This window comes from Notamacropus eugenii, chromosome 7, assembly GCF_028372415.1.
Source record: "Notamacropus eugenii isolate mMacEug1 chromosome 7, mMacEug1.pri_v2, whole genome shotgun sequence".
NCBI classification, from domain to species: Eukaryota; Metazoa; Chordata; class Mammalia; order Diprotodontia; family Macropodidae; genus Notamacropus; species Notamacropus eugenii.
Window position 1 is genome coordinate 39,828,914 of NC_092878.1, and position 24,243 is coordinate 39,853,156.

At 39.0% G+C, this 24,243-nt stretch overlaps 1 protein-coding gene across 3 annotated transcripts in view; it reads right to left on the reverse strand.

Annotated features, from left to right (window-relative positions):
* STXBP6 (syntaxin binding protein 6) overlaps positions 1-24,243 on the reverse strand; it is a 351,813-nt gene that overhangs the window by 320,226 nt on the left and 7,344 nt on the right. The window lies entirely within an intron of this gene.

A 24,243-nucleotide genomic window follows, 5' to 3' on the forward strand; every position in this document is an offset into this window, starting at 1 on the left:
GTCCCTAAACTAAAGCCCAGTCAGCATATATACTGAATCTATTCATTATCTACACCCACTCAAAAAATAAAGGATGTGGGTGGTGTTTTTACACCACCTGTCAAAATGTAAATCCTTTGTTTACTCAGTGGACTGTAAATTCTTTACATAAAACCGTATTCATAAGGTATGTCTTTCTTTTAGCAGGAGGTCAGTTTTAAGGTTCAGGCTTTCCGCTGTGGCTGCCAAATCTGATATGCACAAATGACACCCATAAGTAGGATAGTAGTACAACCTACTAAACACACACACACAGACACAAAACCTTAGATTACTCTATTACTACTATACCAGGAACCCACAGCGCTAAGGTGGCTCAGGGACGCTTAACTCCTCAGCTTACCTCATACAGAATCTTCCACAGAAAGATTAAATGCTGAGGGAAAATGGCAATCTCACTACTACAGTAAATTTCCTAACACTGATTCAGTTTCCTTTTCATAACAATTTTGTTTGCCCAGCAGACCTCTCATTTTGGCTAGAAACTTCAAGTTTAAAAAATAAGAAAATTTCTAACTGGAAAAGGGATAATCAAACATGTTGTCTATAAGTGCCTCATTAGCCATAAAGACCCTCCTTACTGAGGAGCAAGGGCCTTAAAAAGGAGAGAGATCATCAAATGAAAGAAACAACAGAAAAATCCGGATGTTTCTGTGCCACGCTAAAACAGAACTAGAAAAACAAAGTTTTCAGCATCTATTTCTGTTTGGCCTTAAAAATATTCCCAGAAAACAGAGGACTTGCAAACAGGCTGATCCTTCAAGTAAAGAGGAAGAGGGTAGAAAGGAGGAAAAGTATTATTTCTTCCTACTCTCTCTAAAGTTGCGGTTGACCTATACTGGTAAAGTACAACACAGGAGGAGACACTGAGTTTCCCCAAGGTACATGGAGAGGCAATACAACTTGGGCTTTCAAGAATCATTTCAGAAGGTCCATACTTGATATGCACACACAAACACACATACACACACACACACACACACACACACACACACACACACATTATCTCCGGGTAGCTTTCACAACCATAAATTTGGAGTATACAGAAACATCTCAATCATCAAACAGCCTCCAAAATTTTCTGAATAGCTGCTCATATATCAAGGAGGCATTGAAGAGAAGGCTGGTTTGCTTGAATTAAAAAATGTTAGGCTCATTAAGGGATCAGAGTTCTCCACACAGTTGAGATGCCAAAAGGCACTAAGGGTTCCCACTTTCAGAAGCATGAGGAATGCCACAGCCTGAGGAATCTATGGGTGGGGTAAGAGGCTGCTGGGTTTTTGCATTCCTCACTCACAGGTCCCTTTTCAGACTATGAGCATAAAAGTAGAATCTGGAAAGAAGTTCAGGGTAATAGTACATATGAACTTGCCTTCCAGATCTAACCAAGACCTACTAGTAAAAGGAAAAAGTAAAAACCACATATGGATCTGGTGACGTAGATGTGACCACTAGGCTATGCTGACAGCTGGCTTCCTGGGGAAGAAAATCCATTCAGCTTCCTCTCCATGCAGTTCAGTCACACTAGCCCACAGTGAAACTACCCTGAGCCACCACACCCAAAGTCCTGCTCTGGTGACAACCTCTGCTGATGTTGTCCGTCCCCTTCTCACCCCCTTAAGGGAGAAAGAGGTCTCTTTTCCAGACAACTATAGTTTTCTCATCTGACTGTCCTCCGGCTAGCTACCACTGGTACCCTGATCTCTCCCCATCTTCATACACTTGCCCTCATCAGTGTCTTTCGGTGGCCCCCACCTGAATGAATTTTCCCTGGACTCCAAAATTCTTATTTACGGCTCTGTCCGACCACACACTTAAAAAACAAACAAACAAACAAAAAAAAAACTTTCCTCAAATGCTAAATCATCAAAGGCTTTCAAAAATGTCTTGGATAAGATATTCTCAAGGATACAAAAACTTTCCCTTCCATGGTGCTAAGGAGTAAAAGTAATTCATGTCAATTAGTCAAAATCTTAGAATGTTTTATTTGAGAGGGGCCTTAGAAATCCTCTAGTCCAGAGGTATCAACCTTGATGTTCATAAAACTCCCAAGTGCCTCCAGAAACAGATTAAAATGTGATTGGGAAATATTTATCAAAATAAAGAATTCAGTGCAGCAAGGACAATCTAAATGCGTGATTTTCCAGATCAATTGGTAGTCAGCACTCCAGCTCTTTTGAATCTAAGTCCAGGGCTTTTTCAACTAACTCAGTAGATGAGCCTCCCAACATGACTACTTTAAAGTGATCTGCACATTTATATTTGTGATTTTTAGTATGTTTCTTAAATATTGAGTCAGGTTATTTTAAAGCCACATCTCAATCCCTGAATCAGCTTCCTCCCTCATCTCCATCCATTACTCCTCAACCCCTGGCAATCTGGCTTCTATTCTCAATGATCTACAATAGGTCTATTACACTTATACAAAATAATTTCCCTACTACTAAATCCAATAGCCTTTTCTTCCATCATATTTGACACTACTGAACACCCACTGACACTCTCCCCTCCCTTTCTTTTCTCTTGGTAGTGACACTGTACTTATAATGCTTCTTTCCCTACCTCCCTAACCCCTTTTTCTGCCTCTTTTGTTGACTCAACATCTTCTTCCTATCCCTTAAGCTTTATTATCCCCGCAAGGTTCAGTTCTTTACCCTCTTGTCTCTCTCTGCCAGAGAGAGACTTTTTTTGATACACTATTTTTGATACACTATTTTTGATACACTATTTTTGATACACTATTCTTTTTTTGAATAGTGTATCCTTTGACAGTCTAGTGAAACCTATGGACCCTTACTCAGAAAAATCTTTTTAAATGAATAAAACAAAATACACAAGGTTAAAAAGGAAGTCAATTACACTGAAATAGTTGTAAAAAATTTTTTTTAAGTTCACAGAATTGCAGGGATGCCCATCAGTTGGGGAATAGCTGAACAAGATGTCACTTCAGCTTAAGAATCCCTGATCCATAAACTCATCCACCTCCATTTATCATTCTCAAATCTCCCTACTCAATCTCTGTCCTGAGGTCCAGAACTATATCTCCAAATTCCTGAAAGATATTTCTAATTGGACTTCCTTCTGACACATAAATCTAAGCACATCCAAAACTAAATTACTGTTCTTCAAAAAACCTGCCCCTCCCCCAACTTCTCTATTTTATTGATAGTACCAGCATCATTGGAAAAGCAACCCTAGCACCAATTCGTAAGAGTCATCCTCTCCCTCTCTCTCACTCCCACCCCCCACCCTCCAATCTATCAGTCTAAAAATTTGACCTTGGCAATTTCTCTCAAATATATTACCCATACACTCCCACTATAACAACCCCAAGTAGGCCTTCATTACCTCACCTGGACTAAAATGATAACCTATTAACTGGTCTTCCTGTGTCCAATCTGACCTTTCTCCAAAATTTTCTTTAGACCACTGCCAGAATAATCTTCCTACATACTACTGATATATACACACTGATCCTCAAATATTGACCAGTGCTTCTAATTACCTAGTAAAATCAAGTATGAAGTCCAGCTCTTGGTATTTAAGGCCCTCCACAATCCAGATCCAGCCTACATACTCTACCTTCCAACCTTACTGCACCCCTCTCCATACCCAATGTACTCTCTCCTGTCTCAACTCCAAACCTTTTCTCACAACATGCCCTATCTCAAATGTGCTCTCTCTCTTACAATGTTTCATGGAAGTTTATCCTCAGCCTCTCCTTTGTGCTGCTTACACTGCTCCTTATAGCTTAGGTATGAACCAAAATTAAATAGATCCCTGGGACCTGTGCATCAACTTGTTGTTCAGTTATTTCAGCAGTGTCTGACTCTTTGCAACCCCATTTAGAGTTTTTCTAGCAAAAATACTGGAGTGGTTTGCCATTTCTTCCTCCAGATGTTTTTCTGTTTGTTTGTTTTTTAGTAGAAAAGGTACCCTAGCAGACTTGCCACAAGACTTAGAAAACCACAAATTAACATTATCTGTGTTGTATTATATTTCTACTTATTTTGTCAAATTATTTTCCATTTCAATTTAATCTGGATCCAAACCCCATGTTTGATACCTCTACCTTACACTATAATTATTAAAGTAGATATCCTCCTCCAACCATACCCTCCATGATAAATTTGGACCATAAAATTGATAATAGACAATAAATTTCTTGAGAGCAGGTTATCTATCATATCTACCTACCACTGCATCCATAATACAGCACATTATTAAATATCATCTTATCTTCACTACTATATTGCAATCTTTTTAAAGATAATTAAGTATACTAAATACTTATAGAATGGCTACATGTTGTGGTGAACTTTGAGTTAAGAAGACCTGAGTTTATGTTCCACCTCAGAGACTTAAAAGTTGTGTAATCCTGAGCAAGTCACCAACCTCTATATGATCGTTTCCTCATCTATAAAATGAGAAACTTTCACTTGATAGCCCTTAAGGTCCCTTCCAGCTCTAAATCTACTATTCTACTATTATTATTTTATTATCTCTACTTTATGTAAGGACCAGGGACACAAAGACAATCCCACTCCCATGCCCCCAAAATGCCTTGAGTTTACATTTCAGTGGGGGAAGGGAGAGGAAGAAATGAATAAGCAAATGCAACGAAAAAGAAAAACATAGAGGAAGATTCAAGCCTAGAAGGATGATTAAAAATATTGAGTAGTAGAGGGGAAAAATGAGCACCTTTGAGGAACAGAGAGAGCACAACTTGTCCAAAGGCACAAGGGAAAGCAGAAGGGAAACCTAATGCCAAGTCTGGTAACTGGTAGGCCAGTTTGGCTTAATTGTGGAGTCTGTGGATTGAAGTAGCAAGAACTAAACCTGGAAAGGTGAGAAAATATCACATTACTTAGGGCTTTAAAATTCCAAGCTCAAGGTGGAATAGAAGGACTGACTTGCAGCTCCACCACCCCTCCATAGCCCATAAAATATCTGTAAAAAATGACTCTAAACAAACTGTAGAGCAGCAGAAACTACAAAACAGCAGAGTGAAAGAGATTTCTAGCCCAAGACAGCCTGCAAGGCAAACAGGAAAAGTCTCTCATACCACAGAGCGAAGCCCAGATTTGTCCACACTGCATGGCAGGGACCAGATTGCAGCAGGTTTCAGGGCATGGAATCACGGGCAGCAGCTGCAGTTCCCAGATTTTTCACCACACAAAGACCAAAGATGGTTTCAAAGGTAAGTGAGAAAACTTTTTCATGTGGATGAGAAGGAAACACAGTCTGGCCCCAGGCCTAGGGCAGGGGCAGTTGCTGAGGCAGCAGTATTCATTTTAGGAGCCCTCTGCCTAAAAACACCAGGGGAATTGAGCACCTTATCTGGAGGAGGAGTACTGGTGTGGTGGAGCTGGTGGAGATTCTGAAGAAGGAATTCTACTCACAGATTCTGGTCAGAAAAGCTTGTGGTTGCTTCCAGACCAGAGCGCAGACCAGGAGAGGAATAAACTCCTCTCCCTTGATTGAGCCATCTTGGAGAAACTGAGAACTTACAGGTCATTAGAATATGCCCTCTACTTCATGAAGGACTCAAAAGTCAAGTAACTGGCTAGGAAAATGCCCAAAAAGGGAGGAAAAAAGACTATAGAAGGTTACTTTTTTGGTGAACAGGTATTTTCTTCCATCCTTTCAAATGAGGAAGAACAAAGCATATCAAAAGAGGAAGACATAAAAGTCAAGGCTTCTACATCCAAAACATCCAAAATAAATATGCAATTGTCTCAGGCCATGGAAGAGCTCAAGAAAGATTTTGAAAATCAAGTAAGAGAGGTGGAGGAAAAATTGGGAAGAGAAATGGGAGTGATGCAAGAAAATCATGAAAAGCGAGTCAACAGCTTGCTAAAGGAGACCCAAAAAATGCTGAAGAAAATAACACCTTTAAAAATAGACTAACCCAAATGGCAAAAGAGGTCCAAAAAACCAATGAGAAGAACAGTGCTTTAAAAAGCAAAATTAGCCAAATGGAAAAGGAGGTTCAAAAGCTCACTAAAAGAAAAAGTTCTTTAAAAGTTAGAATGGAGCAGACAGAAGCTAATGACTTTATGAGAAACCAAGAAACTTCAAAACAAAACCAAAAGAATGAAAAAATTGAAGACAATGTGAAATATCTCAGTGGAAAAACAATGGACCTGGAAAATAGATTCAGGAGAGACAATTTAAAAATTATGGGACTACCTGAAAGCCATTACCAAGAAAGAGCCTAGAAATTATCTTTCATAAAATTATCAAGAAATACTGCCCTGATATTGTAGAACCAGAGGGTAAAATATTGAAAAAAATCCATCAATCACCTCCTGAGAGAGATTGGAAAAGAAAAACTCCTAGGAATATTGCAGCCAAATTCCAGAGTTCCCAGGTCAAGGAAAAAATATTGCAAGTGGCCAGAAAGAAACAATTTGAGTATTGTGGAAATACAAACACAATAACATAAGATCTAGCAGTTTCTACACTAAGGGATTGAAGGACTTAGAATATGATATTCCAGAAGCCAAAGGAACTAGGATTAAAACCAAGAATCATCTACCCAGCAAAACTGAGTATAATACTTCAGGGGAAAAATAGTCATTAAATGAAATAGAGGACTTTCGAGCATATTTGATGAAAAAACCAGAACTGAATAGAAAATTTGACTTTCAAACACAAGAATCAAGAGAAGCATGAAAAGGTAAACAGGAAAGAGAAATCATAAGGGACTTACTAAAGTTGAATTGTTTATATTCCGACATGGAAAGATATATTTGTAACTCTTGAAACTTTTCTCAGTATTTGGGTAGTTGGAGGGATTATATACATATAGACAGAGGGCACAGGGTGAGTTGAATAAGAAGGCATGATATCTAAAACAATAAAATTAAGGGGTGAGAGAGGAATATATTGGGAGCAGAAAGGGAGGAATAGAATGAGGCAAATTATCTCTCATAAAAGAGGCAAGAAAAAGCTTTATCAATGGAGGGGAAAAAAGGGGGACGTGAGAGAGAAAAAGTGAAGCTTACTTGCATCACATATGGCTTAAGGAGGGAATAACATGCACATTCAATTTGGTATGAAAATCTATCTTACACTACAGGAAAGTAGGGGAGAAGGGGGTAAGTGGTGTGTGGGGGGATGATAGAATGGAGGGCAAATGCGGGGAGGGAGTAATTAGAAGTCAACACTTTGTGGGGGGGCAAGGTCAAAAGAGAGAATAGAATAAATGGGGGACAGGATAGGACGGAGGGAAATACAGTTGGTCTTTCACAACATGACTATTATGGAAGTCTTTTGCATAACTACACATATATAGCCTATATTGAATTGTTTGCCTTCTCAGTGGGGATGGGTGGGGAGGGAGGCAGGGAGAAAAGTTGGAACTCAGAGTTTTAGGAACGAATGTTGAGAATTGCTTTTGCATGCAACTGTGATATAATACAGAAATCTATCTTGCCCTACAAAAAAGAGACAAGATGGGGACAGGAGAAGGGAAAAGTGTGATTGAAGGGAGGGCAGATTGGGAGAAGGGGTAATCAGAATGCATGGTGTCTTGGGGTGGGGGGAGGGGAGAGATGGGAAGAAAATTTGGAACTTAAAATCCTGTGGAAATGAATGTTGAAAACTAAAAGTAAATTTTAAAAAATTCCAAGCTCAAGATTCTATATTCTGTCTTAAAAAGAACAACAGGGTTCCAACTGAGAGTGGTGATTGTTGTTTTGTTTTTATTAGGAAAGGTACCCAGTCAGATTTGTGGTTTTGGGAGACTTATTCTTGCAGGAGAAGAGATTGCAGAGGAGATTAATGGGAAAAGAGTCTGTGACAGCAGTCTTACTATCATATCTTACCACAAGTGCAATATCTGGCACAAAGATGATGTTGAAAACAAATAAGACTTTCGCAGTGTCTCTTCCTTTAGTTTCATACTCATCAATGTGTGATTCAGGTTAGGGGGTAGGTTTTAAGCCAGTAGGGTCAATGCTCAGAGCTCCACATTTTGCCCCAGGAGCTCCACCGGCTATCAGAGCCCCCGGAAGCAGACATACTCATGATCTTGAGCACTCACTCCATTTAAGGTCTTGCTCCAAGGCTAAAGATTACAGTGATGGCTGGTCCAGTAGCTATAGCTCAGCAAGCAACAAAGCTTTACATGACTGACCTAGCCCCAAGTCCTGGTATACAAAGCAGTATCATTAAGTCACCAGTCATCAACCAAACTCCCAGAGGCCATACCACCCTGAAATTCCCTGATCTGCTATGATCTCAGAGGCAACGGTGCAAGGTCAGGCCTGGTTAGTGCTTGGATGGGAGACTGCCTGGGAATATTAAGCCCCACTACAATCTTTTCCTAAGGCAGCTTAGAGTAATAGCAATAATGATGGATTTGGAGTCAGCCTGGGTAACTTTCTACCGCTCATGCTCTGACAAAACATTTAACCTCTCTGGAACTCAGTTCTTATCTACAAAAATCCAAAATAACTGCACTTCATGACCTAAAGTCCTTTTCCAACTAAAAATCTATGATCTTACAATCTCAGGGCTGATGACTAATCCTTCAAGTAAAGTCACGCTACTTTGGAACACTGAATGTTTAGAAGATAGATATGAGGATAGTTAATTAGTTATTAGCATCAGATTAGAGGCCTTTCTTTCTTCTACCTCTGCCACTTCCAAGATAGTTAAGATAATGCCTTCCCATAGACAGGGATAAAAAGGTGGATGATGTTCCATGGATTTGAGGGCAGAGAGTTAAAACCCAACATGAAGGAAATGAGGTAGGGAAGGGAAGAATCAAAAATCCCTGGTGGCAGACAGTGTTAGTGAGACAGTGAGTGACTCCCTGACTAAAGCAACTGTTCATATGTAAGAGATATTCATTTATAAGTAGGATGCTCTTAAGTTAGGGCCTGAAATATACTATTTAAAATTTTGCTATTAAATCTATTATGTAGACTTAATCCTAAATCACATAGATTCACCCACATTTATCACCCACATCTGTAAAATGGGGATAATACTGATTCCATAAACATGAATATAAAATATTTATTTAATAGGCTTTGAGCTTCTATAGAATCAACCTTCTAGCTATATGACACATAACATTTATTACTGTTACATAAGGATTTTAAATTTAATGAGAATGACTGCTCCAACCAGAGAAAGTTTGTATATCCTGCCTAACAGCAAAGCTTCACACTTCTTTTGGATGGCAATACAACATTCCTATTGCTATTCTGTTAATTAACAAGGACAGACCCCTTATCAATTCTGTACACTACAGTGATTTTCAACTATTAGCTGCAGCTCATTTTAACCTCATATTTTGAGAAGTATCCATTCTGAAAAATCCAGGTCAGCATTCCTAAGTAACCCAAATACAAATAACTTATGTTGGCTCTATCTAATCTAGCTCATTTTAAGGACTATGGAAAAACTCAATCCAGGTCAATTTAACCAGTGTGTATTTAGTAAGCACATATTTTGTTCAAGGCATTATGATGTCTTGGTCCTCTTCTAGAACAAAGGCCAAACAGCAGCAGCAAATTAAGCCTTTATCACACTGGAAGGGCTCTGCTTCAATCAAACCTGTTAAAAACCTTAGCTTGAAAAGGTCAACGTCCTCCACTGCATTCTGGGCCAACTCCAGTTGTCCTAATCCATATCTGGTCAATGGACTCAGATGGCTCCAAAAGAGAAAGTGAAGCTGGTGACTCTGCACAGCCCTCCCTCACTTAAATCCAATTCACTTGTATGTCAAGGTCAAACAGCAAGCAATGATAACTAGGAATAAAAATTAAAACAAGAAAAATAGTCCCTAATCTGGAGGAACTTCATTTCTAATGCAGATAAGTAGAAATAAACAAGTGATCTTCTAGCTGTCATACAAACACTACATGCCACCCCCCACCTTCCTCATGTTTGTATAAAGGGTCCCCCAACATTGGTAACACACTGCCTTTCCTCACCTCTGCCTGCTACAATCCTAGCTTTCTTCAAAAACAGCTCACATCCCATCTCCTACATAAAATCTTTCCTGACCTTCTCCTCCAACCCATCAGTTATTAGTATACTCTTGAAAACATTTCATACAGGCTCTATACCCTGGGGTATAATGTAAGCCCACTGAGGGAAGAAACATTTTTTTTTTTATCTTTAGCCCCCAGGAACACTAGAGTTTTAAGTTCCGTTGCTGACACACTGGCTATATGATCCTAAGCAAGTTGCTAAACCTTTCCATTGTCAGTCATCTTAATTTTTGCCCTGGCTCTTCACTCTGATGACTCTAGAGAAGAGAGTGAGGCTGAAGACTTTGCACAGTTCTGCCTCACTTAAACACAATTTACTAGTAAGTCAGACACCACCCTCGTGATATCATAGGTCCTCTCTAGGAACAAAGGACAAACAAGCAGCTCCATGAGTGACAGAGAAAGTACTGACTTGCATTGGTAGAGTTCTCAGAAACCAATTAAACCACAGGGCTAATCCAGGGATGGGGAACCTGTGGCCTCAAAGCCACATGTGGCCTTCTAGGTCCTCAAGTATTCCCCTTTGACTAAATCTAAACTTCACAGAACAAATCCTTATAATAAAAGGATTGGTTCTGGAAAACTTGGACTCAGTCAAAAGGCCACACCCAAGGACTTGAGGCCACAAATTCCCCATCCCTAGTGTAGTTCCCTCTCCCGATCCATACTCTACCTCTCATACCTAGAACAGAGCATTGCAGACAGTGGCCCCTTAATGTTTGTTGCATTTTGTTTCCTTAAGATAAATTATTCAGATAAAAAGAGAGAGAGAGGAGTAACAAGTAAGAGATGAGGAAAAGGTTCCTTTAAGAGAAGGCACTTGAGTTGAATTCATTTAGAAAAGCCTGGTACACACTAAGTAGAACTCGGGTAATTCTAATTCCTTTCTCAATACCTTGACTTCAATTTTTTCAAGACAGAAATAAACACCAGTAAAGGTCAGTGTCAATCATCGTAACACTGAATATCTTGACTTCAGTATATTGACCTCACATAAATTTAAATATGTATCCACATCACTGCAATAGGCCTACATATGCAGCTCTACATTTCGTTTCTGCAAGGAGGCCTAAAGTCCTAAGGATATAATGATGCTACTTTGAGGAAGTCTTAAACAAGAAGGTGGCAAGTACTTTACAAGATGTAATTAACGTTTCTTGTTAAGCATGAAATTTATCACTGAAAATTGGGAATAAATTTGATATATTTTACATATGGATTTTAAGAAAATTTTTCAAAACAGGTATTCATTTATATTTAATATTTCCCAAAAGAATCTAATGAATTTCAAACACACTTTTTGGTTTCCCCCAACTTAAATGATGAAAAAAGGAGAATTAAGAGCCAACAACCAGACCTACTTTATACAAAATCCCATGAGGGCAGATCAGGTACAAAGTAAAAGGATTCATATTTACAAACCTATTTACAGCCACACTTTTTATTGTAGAAAAAAAAATGAGAACAAAATGGCAGAACAAATTACTGTATTTGAATGGAATATATTGTACATATATATGTGTGTGTGTATGTGTGTGTGTATAGACATATATATATATACATATATATAGGAATATATATTGTACCACAGCAAATGAAGAAGTGGCAAATTCTGAGAAAATTTAGAAGACATATCAACTAATGAAGTGAATTGAAAAGAAGCAAAAGAAAAAAATGTATATAATAGTAGCAACATTGTAAAGGCAATTTTGAAAGACCTAAGATCTCTGATCAAAATAGCGACCAGACGCAATTCCAAAGGACTGTTGGTAAAGCATGGCAGACGGGGGAGGGACTAGAGGTACAGAATAAGACAACATTTTCAGATAACTCATGTGTTATCTTGTTCTGTGCCACTATACTTATTTGGTACAAGGGAGGACTTCTTTTTGAAGAGTGCAGGGGAATAATTGATGATGATGATGATGATGATGATGAGATAGGGCTATATGTTACCTCAAATAAACTCTCAAAATCTTTCTCTTCCTTCAACAGATCAACTCAAACACCACTTCTTCTGTGAAGTCATCCCAGATTCCCCACATTTTCCTAGAGCACTTTGGACCTCTCTTTTGTTTCCCCCACTACTATCATCATCACCACCACCACCACCACCACCACCACCACCACCCACTCACTACTGTGTATGTTGCTTTTTGGACCATGCTTCTATTAATATTGTAATATGTTCTCCCTACCCCAATAAGGATTTAAATCTCCTTGGGAGCATTTGTATTCCCAAAATTTGTATTTGATATTTGTATTACCAAAACATAGCAACTTACCTGCTACACAGTAGACCACTAAATGTTTGTCGAAGGACTGAATCACAATTATTAATGATAATGATATTACCAGACATGATGATTTTGCACAGTCCTCCCTCACTTAAATCCAATTCATTTCACATCTTTACAAATACTTTGACCTATATTATCTCATTTAGTATAAGTACCCCATGAAGTAAGTCAGATGGGTAGTAATACTCTCAGTTACTGAGGAAGAAACTGAGACTCAGAATAAGTGACTTGCCTAAGGTCACTAAGCTAGGTAACATCTAGCTAGGACCAGAACCTAATTGTGGCAATTATTCCATTACATTATGGCTGCTCCTCCGTTGTTTGGGTTCAAGAAAGAAAATTATTTAAAAATATAGGTAATCAGGGGCAGCTAAGTGTCAGTAGATAGAGCCCCAGCCCTAGAGTCAAGACAACCTGAGCTCAAATCCAGCCTCAGATACTAACTGTGTGACCCTAAGCAAGTCACTTAATACCAACTGCCATATATTCCAATTGCCATATTCCAGACTTAAGACTCCATATCTAAGCCACCTCCATCTCCCCTCTTCCTTTGTCACCCCTACTAAGAACTCACTATTTTTCACCCAAAATACTAATAAAATTAACTGGCTATTTCATTTTCAAGTTGATTATCTAAATTGAAAGAATCACTTAGTTATTTTTTCTTGCTCTCTTGCTCACTCCTAGCTGCTTTTTCAATCCCTTTTCTCTCCTTACATAACTTCTACCTTAGTTCTACCTCATTGTCTCCTGCCTAGACTCTTTCAGTGGCCTCCTAATGGGTCTCCCTTCCTCAAGTCTCTTGACTTCCACTCATCCTCCATACACGTGCCAAAGTTATTTTCCTTAAGTGTAGATCTGTCCCTCTCTCATTCAATAAATTTCAATAACATTGTCCTCCCATCCTCTCCCCTCTGGGATAAAAATACAAACTCCCTTGTTTGGCTTTTAAAGTCCTTTATAGCCTGGCCCCATCCTACCTGTCCAGCCTCACCATACCTCTTTGGGCACTCCTTTCCCAAACTCTGTGATTCAGATAGATGTTTTTTGTTCCATATACATAGAACCCCATCTCCTATCTCTGTATACTTGCAGTGGCCAACCCCCCATGCTTAGAGTAGACCATATCCTCACCTGTTCCTCCCATTTGCTAGTGACCTTCAAAATCTTTATTTAGTGCCTATATATTTATTCTAAATGAAAAGCTGTATAGTGTAGTTCAGTGGCATCCAACTCAAATTGAAACAGGAGCCACTAGTTCATATATGAGGATCCCTGCCAGCCACATATTGACAGTTTGAAAATGTAGTGTTATCTAGAGAGTTTATTATGCCTTAATTAATTTTGTTAAATGTTTCCCAGTTACATTTTAATTTGGTTCAGGCCACATAGGAGAATGCTGATGAGGGCCATGTGTTTGACACATCTGGTGTAATGTATAGAGAACTGACTTGGGAACCAGGGAGACCTCTGCCTCTGATACTTATAGGTGGCTCAGTGGATTAGGCCATGGAGTCAGAAAGACTCATCTTCTTAAGCTCAAATATGGCTTCAGACACTTTGTGTGACCCTGGGCAAGTCACAACTCTGTTTGCCTCAGTTTCCTCACCTGTAAAATGAGCGGAAGAAGGAAGTGGCAAATCATTCCAGTAAGAAGACACTACTAAAAACAACAGGATAACAACAATAATAACACCTGATACCTATCTGTAGTGGGACCCTGAACAAGTTAGTCACCTGACAAGCAAGTCACCTGACTTTTGAATTCCCTAGGTAATTCTCTAAACCCTAAATTGCTGACTTGCACAGGTAGGAAGGATTGCCTCATCTGGAGTTCCTTGTATCTATGAGAAACAGGTCTAATCCCTTTCCGTGTGTGTGTGTGTGTGTGTGTGTGTGTGTGTGTGTGTGTGTATAAACACACATATATATACAAGTTTGCTTCCATAGAAACAGTCTCTTTCTCTCTCCTTTCTTCTTTCTGTTTCTTCTTTCTCTTTTTTCCTCCCTTCCTCCCTTTCCCTTTTCTAAGTGCTTATTGGTTTGATCATACTTTTTTTTATTTAAAAACTTTTTTTTTTAAGTCTATGCCACTTTCATAATAGGAGGCAAGTAGGTGGTTTCAGTGGATAGAGCACTGGGCCTGGAATCAGGAAGATCTGAGTTCAGATATGACCTCAGACACCAGCTGTGTCACCCTGGGTAATCACAACTTTTGTTTGCCTTAATCCAACAGAAAAGGAATTCACCAACTACTTCAGTATATTTGCCAAGAAAATCCCACGGACAACATGGTCCATGGAGTCACAAAGCACTGGACAAGGCTGAATGACTGAAGAATAACTTTTATTATTTTCCTCAGATAGTTAAAGAGATAAAATGAACTATAGCTAATGAACTATTATAATTTGCACAATAAAATGAGTAACTGTATGGCGGTTGAAGGGTAGGAGAATGATTTGAGGAAGGGAGACCTATTAGGAAGTCATTGCAATAGTCTAAGCAAGAGACGATGAGGTGGAACTAAGGTAGAAATCGTATATGGGACAAAAAGGGGTACAAAAGGCAACTAGAAGCAAGGGAGAGAGCAAGAAAAAAACTAAGTGATTCGTCCAATTAGGTAATCAACTTCAGAATGAAATAATGTTAAAAATAGTAACAGGGAGGTAACCTGAATTTGTTATGGTTCTGCCTGCTTAAGCTCCAAACCCGTTATCATCTTATCTCCTTATTTGCCTTGGCTGTGAGAAGCTTTTGAATATGTTTTCCAAAGGAGTCATCTTACTTGATGCCAGCCACGTACCGTATGAGTGCTAGACTCAGGGTAGACACCAGATTGGCCTTGATCTGCAGCTCAGAATTCCTAAACTCAAAGGATCCAACAGCCTCATCCTCTCCCCATAGCAGCCATTATAAATGTGCACTGCCACACTGAACCCTCCAACATTATCAAAATGCCATTTGGACTAATTAAGCTAAAATCTCTCAATTTGCTCCAAGAAAAAAAATGATACTAAAAGTTTGGGACTTCAGTCAAGAAATCAAAGAGCAGAAATGGACAAAGATAATAATTACAAATATTTTGGTCTTTAGACAAGAAACACTAGGCACAAAGCTATCAAGAATAACGCTGTGGCCATGTATGTCAAGATATTAATTGATGTTCCGAAGTCAAAATTCAGTCTGAAGAACACCCTAGAGCAGAGGGGTTCAGATGAAAATATAATTGGGAAATATTTTTTCAAATAAATAAAAATACAATAAAACATAGATAATGTCAACGTATGGCTTTCTAAGTAAATGTGCAGGTGGTTTATGTAAGTTTAGTAACCCCCATTTCTATTTGAATTTGGCACAGTGCTCTAGAACATCTTTACATAACTTGTATTAATGTGCACCCTAAGATAATAAAACAGATGATAACAGCTTGTAACAGCAAGCAAAGTAGGATTCCCCTCCCCCATTAGCAATACTATAGAAGACAGACCTGCATCCCAATACTTTCATTCAATTACAAAACCAGAAAATACAGAAGAATATCAAGATAATGACTTGCTTTAGGGTCATTTCTATCTGAGCACTACAAAATAAACAAACAAAAATGAAATAACTACTGAGTGAATTCATTCAAAGAAAAATTCTCTGGCACAATAGGGACTGTGAGGCATTAAAATACAATTCATAAGATAATAAATTTAGAACTGAAAGGAACTTTATACATGATCTGCTGTAATCCCTTCATTTTATAGATGAGAGAACTGACAAAAGTTTAAGTGATTGATTAAGGTCATCCACAAGTGGTAAGTACCAGAGTTAGGATCTGAACTCAAAGATTTCAATTTCAGTGTTCTTGCAATACCCTAATAATTTCTCCTTCAGAGTTTAGAAATATAGCACCAGCCTTAAAAACCATACAGCTTCATCTGAAAGCTATTGAGAAAAGCAGTAGCAAACGTATCACATTATAAGATAAGACATCTATGATCATGCCTCTATCAGCACCTCCTAAAAACCCTTGTCTTCCTCTCTTTCTCATTCAGCCACTGAAAATCCTGGCCGTGGAAGACAGTGCCCAGGGAAAGACTCAGCTCAAAAAGAAAATCCAGAGCCTGAAGCATCAGAGTTCCTGGCAGGCTGTGCATGGGTGTGTAATGGTGGCCTAATTTTGTCCCAACAGTGTTGGCATCTGAGTAAGTTCATGTTCTTGTTAATCTCTAGTACTAAATGAGTTGTGTTTGAAGAGAGAGAGAGAGAGAGAGAGAGAGAGAGAGAGAGAGAGAGAGAGAGAGAGAGAGAGAGAGAGAGAGAGAGAGAGATCAGTCTTGACAGGATGCCACAAAGAAAACTGGAAGTTGATATTAAAGTGTCTATCCATAGTCAAATCTCCACTGGAGGAGCTAAAGATAAACTACTCTGTCACCAATGCGTATTCTCCTCCTTGGACCACAAAAACACTAAATTTGAAATTTCACTTGGGAGAGGATTAATTCTATGGAAAGTTGAAGATCACAGGACATTTGTCCCAAGAGCTATCCCAATGACCCAGTAGCCTGGGCAAATTCCTAACATAGAGCAGACCCTGGGGAACGAAGGAAACTGCCACTAATAATTTAGTAGAGCTTTATGGTTGGAAAAAAGCACTTCCCTATAACAAACTTGAGGGGAAGATGGGACAAACATCATTCTTCTGATATCATAGGTGAGAAAAGAAGTTCCCAGAATTTGTAATTGGTTCATAGCTGGTGGACCCTAGAGTAAGGACCCAAATCCAAGCCTCTAGGATCCAAGTCTCATTTTCCTTCCACAATTCCAGGTCACCCCTTGGGGTAGAGAAAAACTTCCCTCATAGTAAAGAAACTGGTCAGGCTTCTCCCCCTTCCCCAAAGCAACAAAACCCAGCTCTGTTAAGGGTGCTGACAACACAAAAGTTAATATTCAAAGAGAATTAAGACTCTAAATAGGACATTCTTAACCTGGTATCCACTGATTCCAGATTTCTAGGCATCTATGAAGTTGAATAGGAAAAAAATTGCATTTTTATTTTCACTAACCTCTGACATTGCTTGGTATTTCCTTTATACATTTAAAAACATTGCTCTGAGAAGAGGTCTATATGCTTTACAAGACTTCCCAAATAGTCCACAACACCAATAAAAAAAAAAAAAGTTAAGAACCCTGGCCAAATGTTCAAAGGCCAAACTGATATCAAAAGCCTGAGGCAAATCAAATGATTTAGAGGGTTGTACTGGCCCTAGAAACTACATAAGACTTCATATGCATTTGAATATTTAATATTCTTCTCTCAACTTTGCGAGGCAATATATCTACCAGCTGTAGCTACATATTTTGGGCAAACTCATGTTCACAACTTTGAGTTTTGTCAAAACTTAGACAAGACATAATGGCATGGGGATTAAAATTGTAATTACCATATTGGTTACTTTCACACCAAAGGGAAATTGTGATTTTCCCCAGAGCAGAAGCTGAAGAAGCATCCCTGTTTTGAAAGGCAAATGAAACAGATACATTCGACTAATCTCCCTCATCCTGAGAACAAAGGTAAAATATAAATACAAAAATGCTACAACCTTTTCATGAAAATGTTTAAAAGGAATATAAACCAAGCTAGAAAGTAAACCTCTTTTGCCTTCAGTCTCACTTTTGCTAAGATCACAGTATCATAGATTAAGACCTTAGGTACAATAAAGTCTAAGTGCTTCATTTTATAAATGAAATTTCTAATATGTCTGAAGTGAAAGTTAAAATGCTCTATCTGGCATTAAAAGTCCTTCAAAATGTTGTCCCTGTCTTAAACATTTTTAGTCTTAAACAGTAACCCCCTCCACAGATATTATAACCCAGTACAACTGTCTGCCTTCTTGAATTCACAAACATTCATCTCCCAATTTTGTCTTTTTCAGTCCTCCATACCTGGAATTCTCTTGCCTCACTTCCATCTACTGACCTCCCCTTGGCATCCTTCAAGATGCAGCTCTTAAAAGCCTCTGAAGGAGGCCTTTCCAGGTCCCCATCATCGTTGGTGTTTACTCCCCAAATTTACTATCTATTCTGTATATGTTTTGTCAGCACAATGCTGTTTCCATGTTGTTTCCTTTGGAAGAATGTGAGTTCCATAAGAGCAAGGCTCCTGTTTTTGCCTTTCTTTGTATCTCCAGCATTTAGCACACTGCTTTATACATAGTATGCACTTATTAACAAATGCTTACTGACTGAAAGACTATTAAGCCACTTGTCCATAGTCACACAGGTAGGGTGGTTGGGTTCTACACTAGGGAAGTGATCATTTATCATGAGATCAGACAGTTTAGATCTAGAAAGGTCTTTCTGGGTTCCCTAAAATTATTATTTGGTTCTTCCTATATTAACAAATTAATCTGATTATCAGTGTGAAAAATAGATAGAGTACTTATCAAGCACTATGTGCAAGCACTATACTAAACTCACCTTTATCATGGTCAGCTAGCCACACAAGTGGGTGAGAATAATAATATATAATCTATCACAAGGGAGATAAGACAGACACACTTGAATAATTCCAGCCCTGTGATTTCCTCATTGTAGATATTCCCTGCAACAATGTATATTCCAACCCTTCTAGAATTGCTGAGTGGGGGAAAAATCATCACTGATGATGATGACTGAATTTAGGTAGGCTAATCCTAAATTCAATTCATCAAACATTTATAAAATATCAATGCTAATTCAAGACAGTCCATGCTAGGGAGGAGAAAGGGGGAAATGGGAATATTTAAAGAAGCATAGTTTGGAGCTAGTAGTCCAGAAATCAGCTAGTAAGGTGGAGGCTTGATTCCAGGCAAAATAAGGCAAAAACTCACCCATTGTAAACAAAATCTTTTTCCCTGAAACTGATAGAACCAACTGCTGCTACCCCAGCGAGAGTGAACAAAGATTCAGGGAAGACCAGAAATCAGCAAAAAGAGTGTCCTTTAGGACTCAAGCTAAAAAAACTCAGTGGGTTCTTTGGATTTCAAAGAAATCCAGGAGTCCTGAAATGAAGGCTGGATTTTCAATCCAAGATAGGATGAATGGAGGTCAAGGACGGTGTAGTCATCAGAGAGGAAGAATAGGAAATACTATTAAGGGAGTAAAATAAGGTATCAGAGAATGAGGGGGACAGACTCCTTTAAAATCAGTCTCTTCCCAGGACCATGTTGTTTTCTGACAGCTACATAGTCATTAGCAACCTCCAAGCCTGAGCTGCATCTGCATGACTGCAGGCCCAGACAACGTTGCCAGAAGAAAAATACAAACACACAACACACACACACACACACACACACACACACACACACACACACACACACACACACACACAGCCCTCTAAACTCAATAGGCCCTGGCTCCTGGAAATTCATCTAACAAGAGAGGAAAAAACAGCCAATGGTGTTAATTCAATCTGGATTGTTGGATTGGGTCTAATTCAATGTCAGTGTCATTTCCCCTATTGGGAATTCAATCCTTCTGAGTCTAAGTGATAATTAGAGCAAGCTGTGATCAGAGCTGGGAGTCAGGGAAAGCTTAAAAACTTCACTCTCCCATAAGCCGGAAGTGACATTCCAGGAATGGACTGTGAACCTCAGTGACCCACCACTGAAGCAGCTATGATGACCTTTGTGAAATCGGATGACTGCCTAACATTTAACTTATCCAGGGGAGCAAAGGTAATAAAATCACAAATTTAAAAAAAAAAAAAGTTATGTCATGAACATAAAGAACAGCACTGATTTTTTTTTTTGCTGTTGTTAAAAGGTGCTTTTGTCACTGCAGGAAAAAGATGTCAGCAGAAAAGATGGGCAACACCCAAGCCATACAGAGAGAAGAAAAAATTTGAAAATGGTAGAGTTTATTCACTTGTGTAAAGTGAGAGCCCAATAAATCAACTACATTTTAATAATTACCTGTAGTTCAGAGAAGGTTGACAAGCAGGTTTTCCTCTACCAAGTGCTGATTACTATCAGGAAAAGAGGTAACATGAACCTTGCAACTTTATCTTTTGAAACAGTAAAATGAGCACTTGAATTTTTCTGGACACAGCTACTGAAGGGGTTGCTTTCATGTTCAGCATGATTTATATGAAAGCTTCAATGTGCAACTGGAAACAAGATAAAACAGGATGGCTTGTTCTGTTTGACATAACAGTTCAGGAACCAGAAAGCTGACCAATCAATTTCCTAAAAGCTTGCTACATTGTTATTTCTTTTTTTCCCATAGTAACCCTAGAAAAACATGAAGCAAAGGTACCAACTCAACAAATATTTTGAGTGCCTATTGTAAAAGATCACACTAGGCAAATGCATTGAGATAAAAGATGTAGTATGTCATTAGATTCACCTTTATCATGGTCGGCTAGCCACACAAGTGGGTAAGAATAATAATATATAATCTGTCACAAGGGAGATCGGACAGATACACTTGAATAATTCAAGCACTGTGATTTCCTCATCGTAGATATTCCCTGCAACAATGTATATTCCAACCCTTCTAGAATTGCTGAGTGGGGGAAAAATCATCACTGATGATGACGACTGAATTTAGGTAGGCTAGTCCTAAATTCAATTCATCCAACATTTATGAAATACCAATGCTAAGCTGCAAGGCACTGAGCTAGGTGCTGAAGAGTCAAAGTCGAAAATGAAAATTAGTCCCTACTCTCCAGAGACTTGTTCTGTTGGATCATATAACATATAAACAGATTATCAGGAGCACTGGATAGAGGTTGGACTTGAGGTAAGGTAAAAGTTCCTCATGAGGAGAGCTGTCCAAAAATAGAATGGGCTGCCTAGGGAAGCAGTGGATTCCCCTTCATTGGAGGTCTTCAGAGAGAGACACTGGGTTATTGCTTGTCGGGTATGTTAGTAGAGATCAATCTCTACTATATTATTAATAAATAAGTAAGGTAAGCAGACCTTTTTGAGGATAGGTGAGACTAGATTCAGGGCACTCTTGAATCATCATGGCATGGCCATCTCCAGCTGTCTGAACTATATCTGATCACTGGATCCAGATGGCTCAGGAGGAGAAAGTGAGGCTGGTGACTTTGCACAGCCTTCCCTCACTTAAATCCAGTTCACTTGCAAGTTCTGGTATCACCTTCCTGAAGCCGTGGTCTTCTTTGACAATGAAGGATAAACAACAATAAATTATCATGCAACTAACTGAAGATGTCCTACAGTAGTATGTCGAACCTTGACGAAACCAACACAGGACACTCTATCACCCATGGAGCACAATATCAATGCAATATCATCTATGAAAAATTAATAGATTTGGAATCAGAAAATATGGCTTCCAGATCTCCTACTTACTATCTGCATCATCCCAGGGCAGGTCAGCTTTTCACCTGCTAAATTAGGATATTGTACCGAATCCTTAAATTCCCTTCAAGAACTGAAATGAGAGTACTTTGAATTTCAAATAGAGTCATGAAAGAATTCAAAAAGAGAAAATTCTCATATAGGGGTTCAGTGAAGCAAATGAGCTGGGTCATGAAGGAAGAAAAGGATTTCAACAGATATTGAAGGAGAGCATTCCAGGTACGGGAGATAAAATATGCAAAAATCAGAGAGGTAAGAAAAGGTGGGACAATTTGGTGGAACAACAAGCTGCCCAGTCTGGCTGGGACAGAGGATGTGACAAACTTGAAAGAAGTAAGTTAAAGCCAGAACAAGGAAGGCCTTGAACTTGCTTGTGTGAAATAAGAGACCAATAAATCAACTAGTTAATAGGAGCACCAGTCCACTGCAGGTCCTTTTGAGGACGTTAAGAGATTTCTACAGAAGAAGCAAACTGGCACAGGATACCAAAAGCACGCATACCTTTAATTTGACCCTCAAATAACTGAAGGCTCTTAAACTGAGGCACCTGTGACTTGAGGGACAAGGGAAAAGACCACATCTATATCACTGTCATAACAGAGGCAAGGATAGCTGGATACATCACTGTAAAAGCAGAGGCAACCCAGATACCTGGAGGGGCAGAATGTGGTCAAGATTCATCCACCCCTGAAAAGTGCAGGCTTGAGGCACAGGCCAGTACAGGAGAGGAAGGGGATCCAGCAAGCAGCACTCCCCAGGTCCGACAGCCAGTTCATGCTGCTAGTTTTTCACTCATTGTTAGTATAGGCATGCCATGCTTTAACCCAGACAACAGAGTTATTCCCAGATACAGATAAAAGCCAGTCATTTTATCAGGAGCAAAAGCTCAAACAGGAAAATCTAACTGATTTCCCACTTCTGATGTCCAAAGTCAAGGTATTGCTTTTGTTGTCATTTCAGTAGTGTCTAGCTCTTAGTAACCCCATTTGGGTTACTAATGGAGTGGTTTACCATTTCCTTCTTACTCATTTTATAGATGAAGACCTAAGGCAAACAAAGTTAAGTGACTTGCCCCAGGATTACACAGCTACTAAGTGTCTAAGGCCAGATTTGAACTCAAGAAAATGAGTCTTCCTAACTTTAGGCCAGACATTCTATTCACTTTGACACCTAAAAGGCTTTGATTATCAAAGCTGCACAGGGCACGGAGGGACTGCTAGATGGCACAGCAGAAAGTGTGCTAGCTTTGGAGTCAAAGGACCTGAGTTCAGATCCCAGCTCTGCAATTTAATACAACCTATCTGACCTGGGATAAATCATTTCATCTCTCTTAGCCTGTTTCTTCTGTGAAACAAGGAGAGTGTAAACCTCTAATGTCCCAGCTTTATAGTCTATAATCCTAAAAGGAGAAGATACAGAGAAGGAGTGTTGGAGGTCCTCAGAGGATTCAGTCTGTTTGTCAAGCAGGCAGCAAGATCACATACTGAGGCACAGAGAACTGGGTTGGAGTTGGAGGTTTGAGGACAGCGATGATCTGGAATAGGTGTATTCAAATGAGATGGATAAAAGTGTTGCCAGGAAGCAATAAGGTTATGACTGAGGTTGGATAGAAAAGCAATTGGTACTATAAAAGTTTGCATAATGGTTTATAAAGCACTTTCCTCAAAGCAGTCTTGTGAGATATCTTAATTTAAAACAGGAGGAAACAGATTAAGAGGCTATATGAAGTGTCAGTGATCACACAGCTTAGTAAAGGCAGAGAGAGCTAGGACTCAACATTTATCAGAGGCTTTCCATCTTCCCACACTGGAGGATCTATTCAATTCCACTCAAACATTTATTGATCACCTACTATAGGCATGCCTTGTTTTATTGCATTTTGTTTTACTACACCTCAGATATTTCATTTTTCACAAACTGAAGACTTGTGACACTCTTGTGTTGAGCAAGTCTATTGGAGTCATTTTTTCAACAGCTTGTGTTCACATCATGTCTCTGGATCACATTTTGGTAATTCCTGCAATATTCCAAAGTTTTTCATTGTTAATTTATCTGTTATATATGTTGCCACTACTATAATTGTTTTGGTGCTTAATTGGTAAATGTTTGTGTGCTCTGACTGCTTCACCAATCTCTGTTGCTCCATTTCTCTCCTTCTCCTCGGGCCTCCCTATTCCCTGAGACACAACAATATTGAATTTAAGCAAATTAATAACTCTAAAATGGCCTCTTAAGTGTTCAAGTGAAAGGAAGAGTCCATTGATGCAGCAAACTTCATTATTGTTTTATTTTAAACAGTTGACATAACCACTCCAACCTTCAGCAGCCACCGCCCTGATCAGTCATCAGTCATCAACAATGAGGCGAAACCCTCCACCAGCAAAAAAAAAAAAAAAAAAATTACAATTAGCTTAAGGCTCTGATGATGGCTAGCATTTTTTTTGAGCAACAGAGTATTTTTTTAGTTAAAGTATGTACATTGTTTCTTAAGACAGAATATTACTGAAAACAGTACTGACTACAGTACAGTATAAA